Below are 23,092 nucleotides of genomic sequence, written 5' to 3' on the forward strand. Positions count from 1 at the left end.
AGGGCTCTTCCCCGACCGGGATTGGGCCGTGAAACAAATCCAAAAACAGAGTTACCCCATTTAGAAGAGCCACTTGCAGGTAGGTAAAAATCTTCGTTTATTGTGCAAATTATCAGCGCAGTGGAGGGAAACAAAATCCAAATATGTTGGTGAGCCTGACGCGTTTCATGCTTCTCGAGCATTTCTTCAGAGGCTTAAGTGCACTTACCCATTTATTCTTCCATTAACCTTTAGATATACATATATAAAAAATATTTATTTTTCAGAAAGACACATATTCACTGGATGATGTCATCAGTGATGTCATTTGAGATGTCATCAGTGATGTCATGAGTGATGTCACTGACCATGTCATGAGTGATGTAATATGTGACATCATCAGCAGTGGATTGCGGTCGCGCGAGTTATAGTTAGCTGAACTAACTATAACGGGGGAATTTCAATGGTTTTGTACGAGTGAAATGTCCAGCTAACTATAACATGTGTGAAACCTATGTTTTTTTCAGTGAATTTGCAAGGTTTTTTAAATGCTAATTCCTAACTATAACGTGTGTGAAACCTATGTTTTTTTTAGTGAATTTGTAAGGTTTTTTAAATGCTAATTTATGTATGTATTATTATATTTTTTATATATTTATTTTACAATAAACTACCTATGTATATAGTTATAGATTGACTGTATCCTTTAATATGGAATGGCTCAGCTCTTTTATTTTGAATTTGGATAAAGTTGAACAGCATAGTTAATATCTTCTATAAACTTATAAACAGTTTAAAAAAAAAATTTTTTTAAGGGTTTTTCACGGTGCGCGCACCGTACGCGCACCCCGCGATTTTTTGAAAAAAAATAAAATGTTTTTTTCACCCTTCGGGGTCCTTCTGGGACCCCCTGACAAAGGCTAGGGGGTCAGGAACTCTCTACCCTGTCCCCTTTTCACGTTCTCCACCTTTCTTTTTCACTGTCACACACAAAATGGCGTCCGACACTTCCTGACTTCGACCGATTGGAATGTTGACTGACATCTAACCACCAATCAGAATTACGCTCGCGGACATTTGGTATCGCGCACCGTGCGCGCACGGTGCGCGCACTGTGCGCGCATATAGATATTTATGTACTTTTAACTGCAATTTTCTCTGGAACTACTGAACAGATTGACACCATATATGCAAAAGGCACATGCCTGACCTGAGGACTACCTCTTTGCCAAATTTCATGTAATTCTGTGCAGCCTTTCGTGCTGTACCTTCGACTAAAGGTCCTATGGGAAAATGCATGGGAAAACGCGTTTTGGGACCCCCCTTTTTTCTCAGCCCCCGCTGGACGAATCACCCCGAGACTTTCAGGGTAGGAGCTGAACGGAGCGCCCCATTAGTTTCGAAAATTTCACGAAGATAAGTCAACCGGCGCCAAAGTTATTCCGAATAGAATTTTCAGATTTCCTATGGGAACTCGGTCCTAACTATAACTATCTACTGGCGACCGCCAGTAGATAATATATATATATATATATATATATATATATATATATATATATATATATATATATATATATATATATATATATATATATATATATATATATCACAAAGGTTGCCCTGGTGAGGAGGTCACTCCTGAAGGGGTACTGCACACAGCCACCGGCAGCAGAAACGTTCAACCAGCCCTCCACATCTCGTAATGTGACTGCCATACGCGTTTCGAGCAATGAATGCTCTTGTTCACTGGCTCTCTTCAAACAAACAAGGAGAGCGGTTTGAAGTGGAACATGTATTTATTCAAATATATAGTCCCGCCCATGTGGGCGTCAGCAAAGCAGGGCATGCTGGTCTCTGTAGTACTGCCCATAGCTGCTTGGACAAAGGTTCCATCTAAAACCCGGTTGGGTATCGCTGTCCGAATTGAAAAGTACACAATGTTAACCCCAGTGGGCACGAAAAGATGAAGAGGCAGCTCACGGTCCTGTCAATATGAGCCCAGTAGCTAGGCCCCCTTCACTCCTGGCAGCGCTTGTCAATGTAAACGCGGCGGATCCGCAAAGCAGCGGCGGGACCTCCTCGCGGCTAGGCTTGCCGCCATAAACAAAATCACAAAGGTTGCCCTGGTGAGGAGGTCACTCCTGAAGGGGTACTGCACACAGCCACCGGCAGCAGAAACCTTCAACCAGCCCTCCACATCTCGTAATGTGACTGCCATACGCGTTTCGAGCAATGAATGCTCTTGTTCACTGGCTCTCTTCAAACAAACAAGGAGAGCGGTTTGAAGTGGAACATGTATTTACTCAAATATATAGTCCCGCCCATGTGGGCGTCAGCAAAGCAGGGCATGCTGGTCTCTGTAGTACTGCCCATAGCTGCTTGGACAAAGGTTCCATCTAAAACCCGGTTGGGTATCGCTGTCCAAATTGAAAAGTACACAAAATAATGTTAACCCCAGTGGGCATGAAAAGATGAAGATGCAGCTCACGGTCCTGTCAATATGAGCCCAGTAGCTAGGCCCCCTTCACTCCTGGCAGCGCTTGTCAATGTAAACGCGGCGGATCCGCAAAGCAGCGGCGGGACCTCCTCGCGGCTAGGCTTGCCGCCATAAACAAAATCACAAAGGTTGCCCTGGTGAGGAGGTCACTCCTGAAGGGGTACTGCACACAGCCACCGGCAGCAGAAACGTTCAACCAGCCCTCCACATCTCGTAATGTGACTGCCATACGCGTTTCGAGCAATGAATGCTCTTGTTCACTGGCTCTCTTCAAACAAACAAGGAGAGCGGTTTGAAGTGGAACATGTATTTATTCAAATATATAGTCCCGCCCATGTGGGCGTCAGCAAAGCAGGGCATGCTGGTCTCTGTAGTACTGCCCATAGCTGCTTGGACAAAGGTTCCATCTAAAACCCGGTTGGGTATCGCTGTCCAAATTGAAAAGTACACAAAATAATGTTAACCCCAGTGGGCACGAAAAGATGAAGAGGCAGCTCACGGTCCTGTCAATATGAGCCCAGTAGCTAGGCCCCCTTCACTCCTGGCAGCGCTTGTCAATGTAAACGCGGCGGATCCGCAAAGCAGCGGCGGGACCTCCTCGCGGCTAGGCTTGCCGCCATAAACAAAATCACAAAGGTTGCCCTGGTGAGGAGGTCACTCCTGAAGGGGTACTGCACACAGCCACCGGCAGCAGAAACGTTCAACCAGCCCTCCACATCTCGTAATGTGACTGCCATACGCGTTTCGAGCAATAAATGCTCTTGTTCACTGGCTCTCTTCAAACAAACAAGGAGAGCGGTTTGAAGTGGAACATGTATTTATTCAAATATATAGTCCCGCCCATGTGGGCGTCAGCAAAGCAGGGCATGCTGGTCTCTGTAGTACTGCCCATAGCTGCTTGGACAAAGGTTCCATCTAAAACCCGGTTGGGTATCGCTGTCCAAATTGAAAAGTACACAAAATAATGTTAACCCCAGTGGGCACGAAAAGATGAAGAGGCAGCTCACGGTCCTGTCAATATGAGCCCAGTAGCTAGGCCCCCTTCACTCCTGGCAGCGCTTGTCAATGTAAACGCGGCGGATCCGCAAAGCAGCGGCGGGACCTCCTCGCGGCTTGGCTTGCCGCCATAAACAAAATCACAAAGGTTGCCCTGGTGAGGAGGTCACTCCTGAAGGGGTACTGCACACAGCCACCGGCAGCAGAAACGTTCAACCAGCTCTCCACATCTTGTAATGTGACTGCCATACGCGTTTCGAGCAATGAATGCTCTTGTTCACTGGCTCTCTTCAAACAAACAAGGAGAGCGGTTTGAAGTGGAACATGGCTTCTTCTATCGAGGCAACTTTGGTGTTTGATGTTATGCGGCGAGCCTAGCCGCGAGGAAGCCCCACTGCTACCATGCGGGCCCTCAGCGACATCTATTTCTGACGCTGCGGGAACGGCGAGTCCGCTTTGTGGAAGGAGTATTGGCATGATGACAACACTGACAGCTCCCAGCAGCCCACTTGCGTATAACTATGTACATTTTCAGGGGCCAGGCATGCGACCCATTTGGGTACATATTGAACATTGCACTACAACTACCAGCATGCAAGTTGCGCATACGCCCACTGGGGCGGGACATTTAAATCAGCGCAGGTGATGTGTTCGCTGCCTTCTCCCCCTCTGCCAGTGACCAAGGGTGACAACACGCCCGAAACGCGTTTGGCTAAAGACATTTTGCGCGGGAGCAGCAGCTTTGTTTTCCTGCATTCTGCAAATAAAGGTTCAACTTGCCGTGGTGTGGCTTCTTCTATCGAGGCAACTCTGGTGTTTGATGTTATGCGGCGAGCCTAGCCGTGAGGAAACCCCACTGCTACCATGCGGGCCCTCAGCGACATCTATTTCTGACGCTGCGGGAACGGCGAGTCCGCTTTGTGGAAGGAGTATTGGCATGATGACAACACTGACAGCTCCCAGCAGCCCACTTGGGTATAACTATGTACATTTTCAGGGGCCAGGCATGCGACCCATTTGGGTACATATTGAACATTGCACTACAACTACCAGCATGCAAGTTGCGCATACGCCCACTGGGACGGGACATTTAAATCAGCGCAGGTGATGTGTTCGCTGCCTTCTCCCCCTCTGCCAGTGACCAAGGGCGACAACACGCCCGAAACGCATTTGGCTAAAGACATTTTGCGCGGGAGCAGCAGCTTTGTTTTCCTGCATTCTGCAAATAAAGGTTCAACTTGCCGTGGTGTGGCTTCTTCTATCGAGGCAACTCTGGTGTTTGATGTTATGCGGCGAGCCTAGCCGCGAGGAAGCCCCACTGCTACCATGCGGGCCCTCAGCGACATCTATTTCTGAAGCTGCGGGAACGGCGAGTCCGCTTTGTGGAAGGAGTATTGGCATGATGACAACACTGACAGCTCCCAGCAGCCCACTTGGGTATAACTATGTACATTTTCAGGGGCCAGGCATGCGACCCATTTGGGTACATATTGAACATTGCACTACAACTACCAGCATGCAAGTTGCGCATACGCCCACTGGGGCGGGACATTTAAATCAGCGCAGGTGATGTGTTCGCTGCCTTCTCCCCCTCTGCCAGTGACCAAGGGCGACAACACGCCCGAAACACGTTTGGCTAAAGACATTTTGCGCGGGAGCAGCAGCTTTGTTTTCCTGCATTCTGCAAATAAAGGTTCAACTTGCCGTGGTGTGGCTTCTTCTATCGAGGCAACTCTGGTGTTTGATATATATATATATATATATATATTATCTACTGGCGGTCGCCAGTAGATAGTTATAGTTACGACCTAGTTTCCATAGGAAATCTCAAAATTCTATTTTGAATAACTTTGGCGCCGGTTGACGAATCCTCGCGAAATTTTCAAAACTAATGGGGCGCTCCATTCAGCTCCTACCCTGAAAGTCTCGGGGTGATTCGTCAAGCAGGGGCCGAGAAACAAGGGGGGTCCCGAAACGCATTTTCCCCATGCATTTTTCCATAGGACCTTTAGACACAGCTACAGACCGAACGGCTAAACAGAATTACTTGAAATTTGGCAGAGAGGTAGCCATAAGGTCAAGGAAGTGCCTTTTGCAGGTCTGGTGTAAATCTGTTTAGTGTTTCCTGAGAAAATAGCATTTAAAAGCATATATATATGTGGGCGGAGCCTAACCACACATCTCATCCTGAGATCTGATTGGCTGTCAGCACTTCATCCAAGAAGTGTTGGCAGCCATCTTGGGACCAATATACATGATAGCACCTCATTAAAAAGCATTGCAGTTAATAGAAGGTTTTAAGACTTTAGTTACATTATAAATCACGTGTTGATGGTACCAAACTCATTTTAGGAATTGTGGTATGTTCTAAGGTGATTTCACGATGTGAAAAAGCCTTCTGCTGGGATATCATGATTGAGAGAAAAATATTTTCTCATGCTTTTACCACAGAGGTTTGGAAGGTGATCTATAAGCTAAACTGAGAGCTTATTTTCTGTAAATTCACATTATCTTTCTCAGTCATGTGAAAATGAAGTCTGACATTATCAGTAAAACATGTACATCCAACAAGGGGAGAGACTGTCAGTTGATTCCTTTGTGTTCTACTGCAGCTTCCCAGAGTGTTCCAAAGAACTACTAGAGCGCTAACAGTCCTACTTATGATAAACGTATGGCACACCTGAAGCCATCTTGCTTGGATTAAAGTGGTAACTCTTAAAACATTTAATTTAAAAAGGAACAAAATGAGGGGGTTCATTTTTCCATAAAAAGTATGATTAGTGCTGCAGAAAGAAAAATTAGGGCACATTTTCAGTGAGTTCTCAAATCCTCTTCTATTTCATTAAAAAATTCTGACATGCAGACTGAAACATGCACTTTCAATACCAGCAGCAGTTTTCCCTGGTGAGCAGTAGCTTTACTACAGTGATCTAATGAGCAAAAAGAGTGCTAACATTCTGAATTTATGGCAAATGTGTGACACATCTGAATGCCTTCTTGATGGAATCAAAGTAAAAAACTGAAAGTATTTCCTACTGAGGAGACTGCGGTAAATGAGGAAATTAGGAAACTTCATAACAAATAAGTCTCCCAAGATGGCCACCAGAGACAAAAGAGCCCAAATGTAGCCCAAATATCACCCAGATGTAGCCCAAGTATAGCCCAATGACAGAATGTCCCAGAATGTTCTTAAAAACAACTAGAGCGCTTACTGTCTTCATTATGACAAACGTATGGCACACCTGAAGCCATCTTGATTGGAATAAACTGGTAACACTTAAAACATTTAATTTAAAAAGGAACACAATGAGGGGGTTCATTTTGCCATAGAAATTATGATTAATGCTGAAGAAAGAAAATGAGGGCACATTTTGAGTGACTTCTCAAATCCTCTTGTATTTCTTTAAAAAATTCTGACATGCAGACTGAAACATGCACTTTTAATACCAGGAGCAGACTTCCATGGTGAACAGTAGTTTTACTACAGTGATCTAATGAGCAACTAGAGTGCTAACATTCAGAATTTATGGCAAATGTGTGACATATCTGAATACCTTCATGATGGAATCAAAGTAAAAATCTGAAAGCATTTCCTACTGAGGAGACTGCAGTATATGAGGAATTAGGAAACTTCATAACAAATAAATCTCCCAAGATGGCCACCGGAGACAAAAGAGCCCAAATGTAGCCCAAAATCACCCAGATGTAGCCCAAATATAGCCCAATGACAGAAGTGTGCAAAACACTTATTATTTTGTGTTTTTGCAGTGTTATATAGTGCAAACTTGTCAGATATTGGAGTGCTTTACATGAGCATTGGTTACATCACACAAGAACAAATTCATTTTGGTTGTAGACATGGGGAGACTAAGGGCCATATGTAGGAAGCCTAATACCGGTCGGTAACGGCCGATTTTCGGTAAATATACCGTTACCGACCGGTATTTAGGCTTTTGCTATGTAGGGGGATCATTTCAGGATTCGGTAATTTACCGAATCGGTAAAATTACCGATTCGGTAATTTTACCGATTCGGTAAATCCCGAATCCTGAAATGAGATGTAGGGAGAGTGTGTGGGTGTTGTGTGGATTCGTTATTTACCACCAACTAAAAGTTAGTAGTAAATGACGAATAGGGGTAAAAAAGCATTTTTGTGCACTTTCAAGTGTGCAATGTGGCAGACATACATGCCCTTAGGACATGTGTGTGCGCCACATGTGCACACATGGACGAATCAGGGGTGCAACAGGGTGTCAATGTGACACCCTGCCACCCATGATGATGCTTCCCCCATTACCGATTCGGTATTTACCGATTCGGTAATGGCAACTGGCTTCCCATTCATTCCTATGGGCCTCTAGGCCCATAGGAATGAATGGGAAGCCAGTTGCCATTACCGAATCGGTAAATACCGATTCTAAAATACCGACACTTACCGATTCGGTATTTTTTTACCTACATTACATTTACCGATTCATAAATACCGAATCGGTAAAATTCGGTATTTAAGAATCGGTAAATGTAATTTACCTACATATGGCCCTAAGTGATTTGACCAGAATCACAGAATGTCGAGCTGAAGCAGAAACTTCAACCTGTTTCCCCAGTTGCAAAGTCTGCAGTTCTGGAAGTAACACCACATCCTCTCCCCTAAGTGCAACATTTAATCAAGTGGTCAACTGGATAAAAAAACATAAAGATAACAAATAATTTAAAAGTGCTTTGTCGCTATTTGAAAACTCAGAAAATATGTCCTTATATTAGTCTTTTAGAGCACTAACCATAATTTTGATGCCAATAAGACCCTCTCATATATGTAATTTCTAAAGGAAATGCTCTAGATATTACAGTTTTGATTACATCAAGATGATGTCAGGCGTTCCACACTTTTGTAATAAATATAGAATGTTAGCAATCTAGTTGTTCATTAGGATACTGTTGAGAGGCAGAGGCCAGGGGCACGGACTCTGAAAATTGAAGGCAGGTAGGAGGGTGCAAAGGCAACAATTTAACCACACTGAGCAGGCAGGAAGGGCCGTGGAAGCACAACAGACTATGGAGGGTAGTGGAAAGGGGGGCAGGGGCAACAAACCAACAATACAGGACTTGCAAGAGAGGCTGTGGCAATGTAATAGACCATTGTGGGCAGAAGGAAGAGGCAATGGTAGTACAACCATACATGCCAACAGACCCGATTCAGCCAGGAAACGTCCAATGTTTTTAAGCTCAAATGGCCTTTATTTGATCTGTCTCCTGTCTACAATCTCCTCTTTTTCAATGTAACTCAAAGGGGAAAATCAATACCCCAGTTTTTTTTCAAAATCTCCCTCTTACCAAGTTCAAAATGTTCGCAAGTATGGTACATTGGATCATGGAAGGAAATGGGATAGGGACATGGACTTGGATAACAGAGGACATGAGGGACATGGAGAGGTGCCCCAAACTGACCCTGCAGGGCAGGCATCAGGGTTTGCAGCAGCACAATACACCACACAGGGCATGCAGGACGGGAGTGCAGCACAACAATCCATAGAAAGCAAGAGGGAGGGGACAGGACCATGCACATGGACAACAGAGAACAGAGGGGCAAGAGGCAATCGTAGCTAGCTGACCATAATGGACAGACAGGAGAGAAAGCTGCAGCATAACAGACCATAAAGGGCAGGAGGGACGGATCAGGGGCATTACAATGGAACAGACAAGCCAGGAGGGAGGGAGTAGGGGTCTGCACATGTAAACAGAGGGCTGGGGGCAAGGGGGCAGGGCAGGAGCAGCAAGATAGCCATGGAGGTCAGGCAGGATGGGCACTAGAAGCAAGACACACCATGAAGAGCAACAGTGAGACTGTGATGGCATACACACAGACCATGGAGGGAAGGTGGGAGGGGGTCAGGGGCAGCTAACTGACCACACAGGGAAGGTGGGAGGGGCCATGGCAGCACAGAAGACCATGCATGGCAAGTGGGAGGGTTAGTGGCAGCACAATGGCTATGATGGGCAAGAAGGAGGGTGCAGGGGCATGCACAAAGGACGATGGAGGATAGAAGGGAGGGTCAGGACCTGTGCACAGACAAGAGAGTTCAGGGGAAGGGGCCTCACAACAGACCGCACGGGGCAGGCAGGAGGAGCAGTTGCAGCACAACAGACCGGGGAGGGCAGAAGTGTGTGGCAGTACAATGGACCATGTAGGACAGGAGGAAGAGGATAGGGGCATGGCATGTGGACAGACAGGGTGGAGGTGGCAGGGACAGGTTACAGTCATCTGACAATGCTAGGCAGGTGGGAGGGGAGTGGCAGCTCAACAGAACACTCAGAGTAGATAGGAGTGGCAGCTCCATGGAACATGGTGGGCAAAAAGGATGGAGCAGGGGCATGCCCAAAGACATCGGAGGGCAGGGGGAAGGAGAATAGGGGCAGCAAGCTAAGCACAGAGTTTAAGCAGGAGGTCAATGATGGGGCATCGAATTGGGCAATGGAGGGCAGGAGGAGGGGACTGGTACATCATACTAAATTGAGGGCAGTGGCAGCACATCAGACCATGCATGGCAGGAGGGAGGAGGCTAGTCCATGGATTCACACAACAGAGGATAGGGAGGAGGGGGATGGGGCAGCAAGCTAACTGTTCAGAGAAGGCGGGTATTAGGAACTTTATTGTTTTTAAAACGTGTGTCTGTGCGAACTACTTAAAATATGAACAAGTATGCAGCATAATCTCACTTTTATTCAGGAAGAAGAGGACGTTTGTGACTGTGATTCCGGGCTCACTTGGCAGAAACACCCCCTGACCCTCCACCCCCTATCGCAAAATGTAATGCCCGTGAAAAGGGTAGGTGAACACAGTGTTATATAGAACATAGTCCTGAGAGCACGATTGAAAATGAAAACTAGATATAGTGTATGGTATAAACTATGCACCAAAAAGTGTGATATAAGATGAACCGGGCGTGAAATATAATATGCAATACATTGTGCGCAATGACAGATTCATTGGAGAGCGCGAGATAGCACAGGCACTAGCGCGTGTTATGCGATGTGCGCCTTGGAGTGTATTATGCACAGGGCAGTGTTGTGTAACCTAACTAGTCTCTAAAGTTGTAATATAAAATATGTGCTGGGGAGTGTAACGTTGCATATGCACTGTGACAAAGATATGGATCCCAGATTGTAATATGTATGGCATAGCACTGTGCGTTATAACATAGGCATCGAGGAAGGCACGTTAGATGGGGTTACACAGTGGTGAAGAGAGGGGACGGGGCCTGAGTTAACGTGTGCAAAAACGCCCTGTGGCCTGTTTTAAGAGGTAGTTTTAATCCCCCTGCCCTATTATATACTAGGGGCTTACAGAGGAGGTCATGCTAATCACAGGGGGACCCCAACGCATAATGTTCCCTAGTGTATGTAGGTGTTTTCACTGTATTCTAAGTGTCTTTTAACATAGCACTGGCTCTAGGACTGGTTAGTCAGACTCAGTTACCACCAGTATCCGTCTGAAAAAGTTGAGGGTACAGGATGATTTTGCAACAAGGATTCTTTCTGCTCTTCTTTTTGTTCTTTCTGCACGTTATCCTTCTTCCTGCACTTTTCTTCGTCTTTGAGGACTTCTGTTGCTTCTTTCTGCACTTCTTTTTTTTCTTTCTGTGCATTTTTTCTTCTTTCTTCACATGTCCTATCTCTGTAGGCATAGTTAGAAATTAGCATTTAAAAAACCTTTGAAATTCACAGAAAAAACCATAGGTTTCAGGCACGTTATAGTTAGGAATTAGCATTTAAAAAACCTCAGAAATTCACTGAAAAAACCATAGGTTTCAGGGGTGTTATAGTTAGCTGGACTTTTCACTTGTACAAAACCATTGAAATTCCCCCGTTATAGTTAGTTCAGCTAACTATAACTCGCGCGCCCGCAATGCACTGCTGATGACGTCACATATTACATCACTCATGACATGGTCAGTGACATCACTCATGACATCACTGATGACATCTCAAATGACATCACTGATGACATCACTGATGACATCATCCTTGTGATAGAGTGGCAGACCTCCTCTCACCCTAATATAACCTTTGATACACACATTCAAAAATAGAGACTAAAATTTTCAAAACAATGGACATACCAATACCAGTTACAACAACCTCTTCAGTAATTCTAAGATCCACATACACATCCACTCATTCACCAACAGTCCTATACAGTCACTCATACATGTACTCACTCATCAGATGTACTCATACACCTATACATCCTGTTACACAATGCCACTCATCCATAGAGTTACTCACACACATAGTCACTCATGCTAATAAAGAATCAAACATACATTTACTTGCATATACAGTTATACATACACCACCACACTTACTTCTACGGAAACTTACACATACTTAGTCTTTTAAACAATCACTTATAGAAACACATACTTATTCATACAGGAACTCTTTCAATCTCTCACTCTCACATATACTCACTTATATACACCAATAGTCACATATACTAGTTTAAAACATATGTAGTTACTCATAAAGACACTATTGAGACAGTCATTCACTCACTAACACACCCATACACACACTCATCCACCCATACAGTCCTGCACACATGCTGTCTTCAACACATACAAACAGTGAGTCACTCATTCATGCACCTATGCACTACGTAATACCCCCCACCGAACCATGCAGACACTCAGACTGATACTCAAAAAAACAACTAATAACCTATATAGACACCCATGTAGCTACTCACCAACCCATGCAGCCACTTATACACAAAGTGAGAGACTGATACAGATATTTACATATTTAAACATTACTCACTAAGCCATGTATTCACTATGATACACTTAATCAGTCAGTTACACAATCAATTTTTCAAAAACAAATCATCCATTTAGACACTTATATACCCATTTATTCTTCCATCGACCTTGAGATATACATATATAAAACATATTTAATTTTCAGAAAAACAGACATTCACAGGATGATGTAATCAGTGATGTCATCAGTGATGTCATTTGAGATGTCATCAGTGATGTCATGAGTGATGTCACTGACCATGTCATGAGTGATGTAATATGTGACGTCATCAGCAGTGCATTGCGGGCGCGCGAGTTATAGTTAGCTGAACTAACTATAACGGGGGAATTTCAATGGTTTTGTACAAGTGAAAAGTCCAGCTAACTATAACACCCCTGAAACCTATGGTTTTTTCAGTGATATATATATATATATATATATATATATATATTATCTACTGGCGGTCGCCAGTAGATAGTTATAGTTAGGACCGTGTTTCCATAGGAAATCTCAAAATTCTATTTTGAATAACTTTGGCGCCGGTTGACGAATCCTCGTGAAATTTTCAAAACTAATGGGGCGCTCCGCTCAGCTCCTACCCTGAAAGTCTCGGGGTGATTCGTCAAGCGGGGGCTGAGAAAAAGGGGGGGTCCCAAAACGCGTTTTCCCCATGCATTTTTCCATAGGACCTTTAGACACAGCTACAGCCCGAACGGCTGAATAGAATTACTTGAAATTTGGCAGAGAGGTAGCCATAAGGTCAAGGAAGTGCCTTTTGTAGGTCTGGTGTAAATTTGTTCAGTAGTTCCTGAGAAAAAAGCATTTAAAGCAATATATATATCTGTCAGCACGCTCCGTGCGCTTATGGTAAGCTTACCGTACGCGTACGGTGCCGTGCGCGAGCTCAATTCTGATTGGTGGTTACATGACTGTAAACATTCGAATCGTTCGAAATCAGAAAGTGTCGGCCACCATTTTCTGTCTCTCGCACTGAAAAACAAAGGTGGATAACGTGAAAAGGGGGCAACGAAGAGAGTTGCAGACCCCCTAGCGTTTGTCAGGGGGTCCACGAAGGACCAAAAAGTACGAAATATACATTTAATAATTTTTTTTAAAAATGGCGGAGTGCGCGTACGGTAAGCTTACCGTACGCGCACGGCAAAAAAAAAATAAATAAATAAAAATAAATAACAATCACATATATTCAATAAATTGAAGGACCCGCAAGGGAGAAAAAAAAATTGTTACTGTGTAAAAAAAGGCGAGGCGCGCACGGTATGAACTGCGCAACGTGGGCGCTCGGTGCGCGAAGCGCACCGTGCTCGCAGGGTGTGCGCACGGTGAAAAACCAGAAAAAAAAATAAAAAATAAATACATAACTTAGCATTTAAAAAACCGTACAAATTCACTGAAAAAACCATAGGTTTCACACACGTTATAGTTAGGAATTAGCATTTAAAAAACCTTGCAAATTCACTTAAAAAACCATAGGTTTCACACATGTTATAGTTAGCTGTACATTTCACTCGTAAAAAACCAATGAAATTCCACGTTATAGTTAGATCAGGTAACTATAACTTGCGCGACCGCAATCCACAATGTGTCATTTCAGATATCATCATTGATGTGAAGAGTGATGTCACTGACCATGTCACGAGTGATGTAATATGTGACGTCATCAGCAGTTTATTGTGGGCGCGCAAGTTATAGTTACCTGATCTAACTATAACGTGGAATTTCATTGGTTTTTTACGAGTGAAATGTACAGCTAACTATAACATGTGTGAAACCTATGGTTTTTTAAGTGAATATATATATATTGCATAAAGACCCTGTTAACCCCCCCGGACGTCCAATTGTTTCTTCTTTGGGAAGTTTAACGGAGCATATGTCCAAATATGTAGATTTCTTTTTGTCTGAACCAGTCACCAAACTTACCTCCTACATCAAGGATACCAAGGATTTTTTGAAACGAGTACAAAATGTACACTGGGAAAATGACTTTGTAATGATGACCCTGGACATATCTAGTCTATACACAAGCATCAATCATGACCAAGGAATCCAGGCGGTTCAACACTTCCTGAATGATCGGCCAATTAATTTGGCAGAGCACAACATAATGATAATTGAGTTCGTGAGATTTTGCTTGCATAATAACATTTTTCTGTTTCAGGATGTCTTGTTTAAACAGATACGCGGTACCGCGATGGGGACCTTCTTCGCCCCCAGCTACGCGAACTTGTTCGTGGGCTGGTGGGAGGAGCAGGTGGCCTGGGCGGAGACCAATGCATGTTGGACTCAAAGAGTCATTTGTTGGACAAGATACATTGACGATTTGTTCATTGTTTTTAATGGAACTGAACGTATGGCAAATGATTTTGTTGAGATACTTAACAACAATGACCTTAACCTCAAGTTCACAGGGGATATCAGTAACAAATGTGTGAACTACTTGGACTTAGTGGTGTTCCCCATGGAAGGTAGACTGTGCACTCGTTTGCATAGAAAACCGACCACGGGGAATTCTGTATTGCATGCCCGAAGTTGCCATTTTGAGAAGACCATAAGTAGCATACCTTATGGGGAACTTCTTAGGATTAAGCGAAATTGCTCCTTAGATAGTGATTATCAAGCAGCAGCGAGAGAAAGCATGAATAGGTTCAAGCAGAGAGGTTATCATCAGGACATCCTTAATGAGGCCGTCAGAAAAGCAGAAATGAAGTCTAGACTGGATTTGATCAAAGATGAGGATCACATTACCAGACCAGCAAGTAAGATTGATAACAAATTCAGGATAATTATAGATTATTCTGAGGATGCTCAGGTCATCAGAAACATACTAAGAAGGAATTGGTATATTCTGAAAATGGATTCAGTTTTAGGAAAAGATATACCTAAGGCACCACCATTGCCATTCAGAAGAGCTAGAACGTTACGTGATGACCTAGTACAAAGCCATTGCAATAAAGAGAGGATAACACCACCCTTTGGGAGAATAACTGGATTTTATCCGTGCCTTAAATGCAGGGCCTGTAGAAATAGCAAGAAAACAACACACTATAAAGTCCCAGGTCTTAAGTCCCCCAGAAAGATCAATAAACTGATGAATTGCAATACCAGTTTCACAGTTTACTGCCTGGTTTGCCCTTGTGGTTTATATTACATAGGGAGCACCATTCACCCAACCAAGGTACGCATTTTGGAACATATGAGGGCAATTCACAATATCCATATCATATCCAGTGGCAAGACACTTTGAATCCCTTCACCAAAGTAATAGGGATTTACTAAGTTTTTTCTGCCTGGATCACGTGCCATTAAATGTTAGAGGGGGTGACAGACAGTTACAATTAAGGAAACTGGAATCCAGGTATATTATTGATGTACAGACCAAAATACCACTTGGTCTGAATAGTGGGGAGGAGTTGGCTGTCCACCTGTAGTCTGGAGTATCTATGTATCGATCCTAATTATGCAGTATTATTATTGTTTTCATTGAAATTGTTTTTCAACATGTGGCAGAACAAAACCCATTCAGGGTGTGATATTTTGGAAAACCCATTCAGGGTGTGATGTTTTGGAAGGCCCATCCAGGGCACAATTGTATTGCAACTGAGAACGTTGTTTGCATGTTTAGTAATGGCCGCCAATGTGGACTGGAGTAAGTCCTATGTTGATATCTATGTTTGTAAATGGAGTATTTATGCCCACTGAGAAGTCGTTGCCTCTAGCAATTGACGAAGGCGATAGCTGAAACGCGTTTTGCTGTAAGCTGGTCCAAATAAAATAAAATTGGACAACTGTTCCCGTGAGTGCTGGTGCCTTTGTACCCGGAGCTTTGACTGAGTGCGGGGTCCGTCGCCGCAGAGAAAGCACCCGACCGCGAGTGAAGGGGCGTGACGGAAATTTTAAATTAAATCTTTCCATGTTAATAGTGTCACTATGTATATTGTATTATTGTAAGCCTGACTTCTTAGTCATTTGAGGATTGTGACTTGCAACTTGCGCTTTATACAATGTACATCACATTTTTATGGCCAGATTCACATGTGGCGGGGTGGTTTGACAGGGTGGTGTTAGCCAGGATAAGGGTCAGTACGTGACATTTTCTCAGTACTGGAGGATAATCATTCTAGTATTATGAGTTTTGTTGCATAGTGTTCACCTCAGCCTTGTGTTATTTGTTGTTATTTTCGATCAGATGTGAACATGTTTGGTACTCGAATAACGTCTGCACAACAGCTTTTGGATTTGACGTTATATTTGCATGATCACCTTCTCAACTTTCATTTAACTGGGTGCACTAAATGGTCTCAGATGTACATTTTCAGCCTGCTCAATTACACCTAAACTTTGTGATATGTTGGTAGGAAGAGACAAAATTAGAGGCATCCTTGATTAGAGCAAGCAGACTACTCAAGTTTTTACCAGTTGTATTTAGGTACAGAAGGTAGTTGAGATTGGTGTGGAACTTAAAGGGAAGAGGGGCAAAAAGGAGCTTTCCCTCTTGGATGTCATATTTTTGTACGGTTGCACTTAAAAGTGCTAGTGTTACCATGGACCTATTGCTCTCCGAAATACAACTTTGTCTTCAATGTCACTTGCTACTGGATCATCTGCAGATGCATACTAATAACACTTTATTTAGTTTCATATGACCAATTTACGTTTACAGTTAATAATCACCATGCCATTTTACATTTTGACATGAAGAAAAAAACATTGTAAGCCTCTTTTAAATATGTTTTCAGTCACCCAAAAGGGGAAGTCATCCAAGCTCTTTTTTGCATCACGATGCCAGGGCAGATAGAGGATTGTCCAGATGAGATTGCACTGGTCTGAATGGAGAACAGCCAAGTCCTCTTCTTGAATAAACCGATAAGTATAGACGAGTGTAAGGAGGCCGTTGACAGTATGGATGGGGGAAAGCCCCCATGATCTGATGGCTTCTCCTCAGAGTTCTACAAAGCCTTCTAAAACATATTAGCTCCCTAATTACTATAGGTCTATGAAGAGTCTCTCAACAAGGGGGTGTTGCCACAAACTATGTGGGATGTACTTAGCACCGTGCTTCTTTCAATGCGGAAAGAGCTGTGTAAGTGTACGTCTTATCACCAATTATCATTGTTAAATTTAAATAAAAAAAGATATTGGCAAAGGAAACAGCAACCTGACTCTCCCTGTTGGTGGAAAGTTTGCTGTCCCTGGTACAGTACAGATTTGTCCCACACAGCTCTACTGCATTAAATCTGAGGACAGTTTCACCGAGGACTGAAGTCTGCGGTGGCTTTTTAGACCCTGGAAAAACCTTCAACTTGTGTAATGGTCATTCCTGGTGGCAATATTAAAGAATTTGGCATTCAAGAACGTTTTCTCAGCCTTATAAAGTTGCTGTACTCACAACCTGTTGCTAGGGTGCCAGCTAATGGCTGACCTTGTTATGAGCCCCAGTGTACCCCAATATAGGCCTAGGTAGCTGCACAACCTTTTACCTACATTTGTTTTACCCTGCTCCACATACCGGCTCAGGCACTGACCTTTTACCTAGTTATGTGCCGAATAAATGTTGTCTGGTTTTCTTCAAAGACTAGCCTAATTTATTATGCATGAAGATTCTTAGTATCGCACAGCAGGAATACCATCTTCTGTATAATAATTGAACAAAAGACATCGCTATTGTTATCCTTGGACGAAAGGCCCACAGTACCATTACACATCTAGGTAGATCCCCTGAGGGTACATTTTGGGTATATAAGCGCCACATCTTTGCTCCGCAAACCAGAGGAGAAGCTTCCATGCTGACACGAGATGCTAAAGTCCCTTCATGCAGAAACTCCAGCACGTAGTGGTCTGCCATCCCTTGCGGGGTGTCCAATTCGAGACTAAGACCGGGTTCTTCGTTCTTTCCCATCAGGGTTGGCTCTTTCCTAGGGGGATTCTTGGCTTTACACCTACATACATGCTAGGTACACTTAGTTAGGGTTTGCATCGTTTGCACTTTTTTGCCTTGAGAAGATCCCACCACCTGGCTCCATTTACTTGAATGGAGGGAAAAGTATTTAAAAAGTATAAAAAAATGGTTTCATTTTAGCATTATATGATTTAACTGACTGTTCTGGGCAAGATCTCACTGGCCGGTTTAAATGACAAGGATTTCTGATTATTCACTCTGCTGTTTGCTCTTTTTGCATTAAATGCATGTTAGACTTTTGGGCCTTCCGACTTGTTGTGTTTCATTTTAAAACTAGGATTTAAAAAGTTCATCAAGGAAGGTGCCATTTCTCCTACTTAGCAGACTCTGTTTGAAATTCCCTTCCTGACAAGTTAAATTCTTCTGCTTGTTACTGTGGTGTTTTTTTCAGCTTTAGGATGCCTTCTGGCATTTGCTAAACTAATACATAAAACTAATAATAAAATCCAATAAATAAAAAAATCTATGGAATATGTTACCTTTTGGCAAAAAAGTAGAAAGGAATATGGGTTATTTAACCCACTTACCATTCCTACAACCTAATTTAAAGATATTTGCTGTTGTGGTAGTTTTGAGGAAGAACTTTCAAATAGGAGTTCACAATTGCATACAGGCCCACCTCACCTTGTCTACATGCTCCCTATTCTGCTTTCACAAGCAAAGGCGGCCAAAATCCTCCTTGAAGGCATAATACCTGACCATCAGGTAGTACAGGCTGAGATCAACACTTAACTACTTTAGTTGTATTGGACCCTACATGACTAAATACCTATAATACAATTTGAGTTAACTCCAGGATATTGCGGCATAGACACGGAAAGTTTGAGTCTCAATATGTGAAATGTTGTGGCACAATATTGAGCTTTTAGCTGCATTTGTGCCCACTTTCTTTAATTACCAATCATTAGTGTTGCATAGTTTTCTTTTGGATTTTAAGTTTAAAGTATGAGTCACCTTACTAAACGATATCAAAGGCTCCCTAGTACATGTATCCCATCAGCATCCTTTACAATAAAGTGTACCCTCACTTGCCAACTGTTTTTATTTTGCATTACCACACATCTTGAATGAGGTCATGCACTTTGCAATAGGTGGTCACACACAATGAAGCACTTTGTAAGCTGTCTGGAAGTGTGCAGTGTTCTTTGTTGCAAACAATGCTGTGCGATTGAAATGGCACCAGCCCTGATATATATATATATATATATATATATATATATATATATATATATATATATAGTTACAACCTGATCGTCTTTCCACAAGCAGGCACCAACTCCGTGAAGTATTTTGGCACAGAAGGCGATTTATTTCAAACACAGGACAGACGCGTTTCGGCGGCAAAACCGCCTTGTTCACAGCATGAGTTGTTCTATCAGTGTCAACCATACATATACCTCAGCCATTTACCTACGGTTGCCATGGCAACCACAAAGTGTCATAGACATAGAAGTTTACATCATGACTCTGCAAAATGCATTTGTATGTGGAAAACATACACCAATATTATAAAAATAACAATCAGCATAATGACAGAAATACATTCCAAAATGGGAATTGAGTTACAAATTCACTCAAACAATGGATGACATAAATGAGAAGAAAAAATGAAAAAAATTTGAAAGAATGCAAATACCGCTTGGGTGGAGACAGAGCCAACCGGCTCAGTGTATCTCATCTGCTGTGCTCTTTACCAACGTGAAAGTAAGTGTATACAAACAGGGGTACCGTTAGTAATGAAAGTAGTAGTATTAGAGAAATTTTGAAAAAAAGACATTTTTAGGAATTGCGAAGGCGGTGATGCCAGCCATAATGTCTCTAGCGGGCAAGTGCCGCTAATAGGAAAATGAAAACCAAGTTGGTTGTGTGTCTCCGTAATTAGCCCTTAAGTTTAAAGCAATGGTGCCTAATTAAAGAAGAGGGGCATGTTACGCACACTTAGAGAGAGAGCCCGCCCAAGTGGGCAAAGACGCACTAATGTGATCTCTGATGGCTGGTCGAAAACAAAAAATAGCGGGGAAAGTCAAACAATCAAAAAATCACTAGCACTATACTCTCCTACTGTGACAAGAGGGGGGGATAGCTGAGATTGCGGATATACGTAAATAGATACCCAAAAGGCGCAGAGAGTTATTTGTGCAACGGGTGGTAAAGTCACAGAAATGGCAGAGTTTGGAACAAACATGTTACGAGGAAACGGTTACATAAAGAGAGGTAGGTCTCCTCCAAAATGGAGGGTTAGAGATGTACACTGAGCGCTTCGTCGGCATTCATCCCATGTGGGATTTTGGAGTTGAAGAGAATGATATACCTTGATTCCAATCTCCGTAATGCCAATTGTCTATCACCTCCCCTAGGGTTTTTAGGGACGCTATCGATGACATAATAGGAGAGGTCCTGGGTCTTGCTACCGTGGCATGAATTGATATGTCGTGCCACCGGGTATGTTTGGTCATCATTCCCAATTGCTCTCCAATGTTGCAAAATGCGAACGTGAACCTGGTGGATCGTGTTTCCCACATACACTTTAGGGCATGTACATTGTAACACGTACACGGCAAAGTCCGTTTTACAATTGTGGCTGCCTCGGATATGGTACGGTGAGTGTCTGAAAGGCATGGTCACAGATTTGGTGTTGGTGCCGTGTTTGCAGGCTTTGCATCTACTACACCTACTAAAGCCTTTAGGTGATTGTAGCCAAGTCTGAATTTTCGTTACAGAGGGTGAATTACGTACCAATTCCTGGCGCATAGATTTCGCTCTTCTGAAGCTAATGGCCGGGTTTTTGGGGCATTTAGGTCCTAGAACCGGGTCATTACGGACTGTCTACCAGTGTTTGTGCAAGATTTTTCTAAGTGTAGTGTGGTAGGCATTAAAACCTGTGATGAGTCTTGGTATACCTGCTTCTTTATTTACATTTTGTTCTTGTTTCCTAAACAAAAGGTCTTCTCTTGTACGTAGCTGGCTTCTGTTTCTAGCTTTATTAAGTGTTTCTGCTTTGTATCCTCTCCTTTGTAGTCTACTGAACAGTTCGTTGGTAGATTTCCTGAGGCCCTCTTCCGTACTGCAGTTCCGTCTCATTCTGAGACACTCTGCATAAGGAATACCTTCCTTGACGCTGTTATGGTGAAAACTATCTGCGTGTAGGATAGCATTCCCTGCAGTGTCTTTCCTATATGTTCTTGTTTGGAGGCAGTTGTTTTCAATGTATATTTAAATGTCTAAAAACTGGATACAGGATTTACTAGTGTGGCTAGTGAATGATAAGTTCAAGTTGTTATTATTTAATTCATTTGCAAAAGTTTTTGCACTTTCCTCAGTTCCCTGCCACAAAATAAATACATCGTCGATGTACATAGATGATAACATTTTCTATCCTGGCGGATTTCTGTTCCTTCATGAGTACTTGCTCCTCCCACCAGCCCATATGCAAATTAGCATAGCTGGGGGCGAAGCAAACACCCATGGCAGTACCCTGTAATTGTTTATAAAACAATTTGTCAAAAATAAACACATTGTTTTCCAGACACCATTCAGCCATACAAAGTAGCATAAGGGAATGTTCTTGCATGTGCAATGGTCTGGTGTTTAAATAGTGCTTCAAAGCATTAAGGCCATCCTTGTGTCTGATGCTAGTGTATAACGAGTTAACATCGAGGGTCATCAACACATAGTCATCTTTCCAATTGACATCAAATATTTTACATAGGAAATCGCCAGTGTCTTTAATATGTGACGGTAATTCACAGACCAGTGGTTGTAAGAAGAAGTCAATATACCGAGATGTGTTCTCAAATAAACTCCCAATTGCTGCAATGATTGGTCTGCCAGGTGGTGTGATTGCATTCTTATGTATTTTGGGAATTAAGTACAGTTGTGGTGTCACTGGGTAGTCTATTTTCAGATACTCAAATTCTGATTTGGTGATTAGATTTGCACTTTTCCATTCATATAGGGTTTTGTGATATTTTTCCTTTATCCCTACTATAGTTGTTGGCGTTATTCTGCAATAGCAGTCCTTATCATTAAGCTGTCTCCTTGCCTCTTCGTTATAGTTCTCCAGGGGCCATAGGACAACATTGCCCCCTTTATCGGACCATCTGACTACTACATCCTCATGTTTCTTGACTTTAGACATCACTTTGTTGTAATTTGTTCTGTTTGTATTGTGTGTCTTGGCAAATTAATTATCACTTTTGAGCGCCAAAACTTTTAAATCCTTAATTACATTTTCTGCAAAAAAGTCCAAACCGTCTCTGGGCATCATCGGTGTAAATACGGATTTATATATATATATATTCAATAAAAAAACCAAAGGATAACATTTAGTCACAGTTAGGAAAACTTTATTAATTCTTTTTATACGAACCAAACATAAAACACACATACATTAGAAATTTCAAAGTTATAGATATACCTTACATTTATAATTTATGCACCATCTTCAACTTACTATAACTTTATTTAATCTTTCTGTACAAACCAAATTTAAACTACACAAACATTAGAAATTCTAAAGTTAGTTGTACCTTAAATTTATAATTTACACATCTCCTTCAAATTATTATAGCAGTGTATTGTCAACTTGTTAACCAGACAACATGAACCATAACTCGCACAGTTTTCTCACAAATGATGTCATTTGAGGTGTCATAAGTGCTGTTATAAAAGCTATTATTTAAGTGATATAATATGAAAGGGTATGACAGTCTTGAGGAAAACATGGCGCCCGCGTGCTGAGCGGTAGCGTGCGTCCTCAGTGAAGCTCTCCTCTCCCTCTCCTCTCTCTCTCTCGTTATTGTTTTTGATGCACGGTGTGTTGCGGTGCCTTTGAGCCTTTGAGT

This window comes from Triturus cristatus, chromosome 5_1, assembly GCF_964204655.1.
Source record: "Triturus cristatus chromosome 5_1, aTriCri1.1, whole genome shotgun sequence".
In the NCBI taxonomy this organism is placed as follows: domain Eukaryota; kingdom Metazoa; phylum Chordata; class Amphibia; order Caudata; family Salamandridae; genus Triturus; species Triturus cristatus.